We start from the raw sequence: 3504 nt of genomic DNA, 5'->3' as shown, positions 1-3504 counted from the left end.
CAGAGGAGATGAAGAAGGAATGGTTAATCAGGCTAGAAAATATTCAAGAAAGAAGAGGATCAAAAAAACCGAGACAGAAAGAATGGTTAGGAAGAGAAGGTGATCATTGGTATCAAATGCTGCAAAGAGCTCAAGATAAAAGGTCAGCAGATTTTAGGTTAAGAGATCATTGGTAGCACCCACCCTGGAGTCCAGGAGTACCTGAGTTCAAATCCGACCTCAGACACTTAACACTTACTAGCTGTGTGACCCTGGGCAAGTCACTTAACCCCAATTGCCTCACTAAAAAATAAAATAAAATAAAAAGAAAGATCATTGGTTAAATTTGAGTAAGAATTTGAGTTGAATGATGAAGTAATGGAGGGGTTATTTCTGCCTTCGATAGAAAGAGTACTTTTTTACCAATAAAAACAATGTATCCTTGGCATATTAAAATACAAATAGAGGTGGACTGATCAGTGAAGAGTAATTGAAGAAGAGTGATTGGAGAAAGGATCTTGAGTTGCGATTCAAAGGGAGAGGGATGTGACATGGGGGGTGGAAATTTGGGCAAAATTGAGTCTCCTCCTCACCTGCTCATTTTCTCTCACTCCTGTCCACACCCACTGGTGGGCAAGCCTTGCAATTCTAACTCAACAAAATTTCATTCATCTATTCCCTTTAAGATACTCATACAGCCATTTTCATTACATTTCATCTGGTCTATTGGAAAAGATAAGTATAATCAAGTAATCAATAATTTTTGACTATCTAGGATGTACCCTGAATTATATGAGGGGCACAAAAATGATATGGTAAAGTCCTTTCCCTTTAGAAGCTTATGAGTTAGTTGGGGGTGGGTGGATATGGAGGGAGACGTGCATGAACCAGAAAACAATACAAGACAGTATGTAATTAAACCTAATTGCATAGTACAGACTAAAAGGGCTGTCAGATTCTTTGAGCTGAGACCAGACTATTTAATGCTAGGGTTGGACTCCCTACCCCCAACCTCCCATCTCTCCACCCAAAGTTGGATTATCTGTACTCAAAATGTTGCTTGGATGAGGGGCGTCAGGGTAGGATAGAGGGGATTGCATTATGTTTGTCTTTTTTTTTTTTTTTTTGCAGGGCAATGAGGGTTAATTGACTTGCCCAGGGTCATATAGCTAGCGTCAAGTGTCTGAGGCTGGATTTGAACTCAAGTCCTCCTGAATCCAGAACTGGTGCTTTATCCACTGCACCACCTAGCTGCCCCCTGAGGGGATTGCATTATGAAGGCAATTTCTGTGGAGTCTGATCAATTCACTTGAGGGTCCTTCTTCCTGGTTAACCAAAATGGGAGTGGGTGTTATAACCTCCAGGTACTAGAAGATCTATGGGCAGAGGCAGGGCAGAGGAGCTATGAACAGAAGGCCCTGGAGTTTGGAGTGAACCATTCTAGGGCATGGAAGGTTGATTTGTCAAAAGGGTGGAATTCTGGGGGTGGCTAGGTGGCACAGTGGATAAAGCACCGGCCCTGGATTCAGGAGTACCTGAGTTCAATCTGACCTCAGATACCTGACACTTACTAGCTGTGTGACCCTGGGCAAGTCACTTAACCTCCATTGCCCTGCCAAAAAAAAAAAAAAAAAAGGGTGGAATTCTGGTAAATGTTTGACGTTTGTCTCGAGCAAGTGAGGTTGTAAGGGTCTGAGCATATCTGGAGGTGAGGGAAAGGAGTCCAGGGATGGAGTGAGCTGAAAAAGAGAGAACAGGGAGCCAGGGAAAGGGAAGAGTAAGGCTTTGTGGGAAGTGGGGCTGCCGAAAGGATTACATAGGTTACCCTGGATTCAGGAGGACCTGAGTTCAAATCCGACCTCAGGTACTTGACACTAGCTATGTGACCCTGGGCAAGTCACTTAACCCTCATTGCCCCGCCCCTCCCCCCAAAAAACAACAAACCCAAACCCACAAAAGGATTACTGAGATAGGTTCTGGAAAGGGGCCTCCATAGCCATTTTACCCAATGTCTTCATTTGCAGATGAGGTCCATGTAACTAAGGTGGTGGTCACTTGCCCAGGGCCACAATGTAGTAAATACCAGAGGGAGAAATTCAAGTCCTCTGATTGAGAGCCCTTTCTACTCTACCACGTGACCTCATTCCAGGAGTTCAAGTGGGAGCCAGGTGGAAAGAAGGGGAAAATGTTTTTTTAAAAAATGGGAGTAGGAATTGGGAAATGAACAAGAGCTAAGACAGTGTCAGGGAAAGAGGGGCATGATCCTTTGGTTCTGATCTAGACATCAATGACTTTGGCATACCACGGCAAACCTCTGGATCTCTGGAGGAGAGGGTGCTTGAAAGAATCACAAAGGGGCAGCTAGGTGGTGCAGCGGATAAGCACCAGCCCTGGATTCAGGAGGACCTCAGTTCAAATCCACTCTCAGACACTTGACACATTAGCTGTGTGACTCTGGGCAAGTCACTTAACCCTCATTGCCCTGCAAAAAAAAAAAAAAAGAATGAATAAAATGGATTAAGGAAAAAAAAAGAATCACAAAGTTGGAAGCGGTACCTAAAAAGTCATTCTCTCAAGATCCCTGCAAATCTTCATCCAGGCTGCCCTGGAGCTGGTCCACTGGTCTGAAAATCAAAGGACCTCAGCTTATTTTTTGGAGGCAATCAGGGTTAAGTGACTTGCCCAGGATCACACAGCTAGTAAGTATCTGAGGTCGGAGTTGAACTCGGATCTTCCGGACTCTAGGACCGGTGTTCTATCCACTGAGCCGCCTAGGCTCAGTTTAGCTCCTTCCTTTTTCATGTCTCTGTGATTTTGTGAAAGTCACTGAACTTTTGGGGGCCCTCGTTTCTTCATCTATAAAATGAGAGAATTAGACTAGCTGGCCTCTAAGGTGAGCCACTCCCGCTCTGAATCTGTGACCCCATGAACATCTCCAGTGAAGGGAAGATTGCTACCCCTAGAGACAGACATCTCACTTCTGAACAGCTGCAATTTCTAGGAAGTTTCCCCATCTAGGGGACCCATTGCTCTTAGTTTGGCTCTCTGATGCAAATCATAATTCCTTATTCGTAGACTCTATCAGTGCGTTCTTGTCTTCCATTCCCCACCCCCAGTCTTCTTTCTACACAGGCTAAACACCCTCACTTTCTCTGCCCTGTCTATGTATGGAGTGGTATCCAGTCTACCCAACGTGCCGGTCATTCTCCCTTGGACGCTCTCCAACTGGACAATGTTTTTCCCAAAGTGAGACTCCCAGAGCGCAGCGCAGTTGTCCAACAATGGTATGACCAAGGCAGGGTAATTAGAACACTAACTGTCTCGACCTCCTCTCCCGCCTCTTCTGAGGGGGCGGAGAGAGGAGGAGATCTGAAAGTCAATATCTCCTTCTGAGGGTCGGGAGAGCAGCCCAGCCTCTGGGAATCAGCACCCGCCCCATTCCCGGATAGCTGGGCGCGGACGCGCTCTGGCGCTGGAGCCCGAAGCTGGAACTGGAGCCAAGTCCTCCAGCAGGTGAGGAGAGGG

This window comes from Dromiciops gliroides, chromosome 4 (genome assembly GCF_019393635.1).
Source record: "Dromiciops gliroides isolate mDroGli1 chromosome 4, mDroGli1.pri, whole genome shotgun sequence".
Classification (NCBI taxonomy): Eukaryota; Metazoa; Chordata; class Mammalia; order Microbiotheria; family Microbiotheriidae; genus Dromiciops; species Dromiciops gliroides.
Note: the sequence above shows the minus strand (reverse complement) of the source record.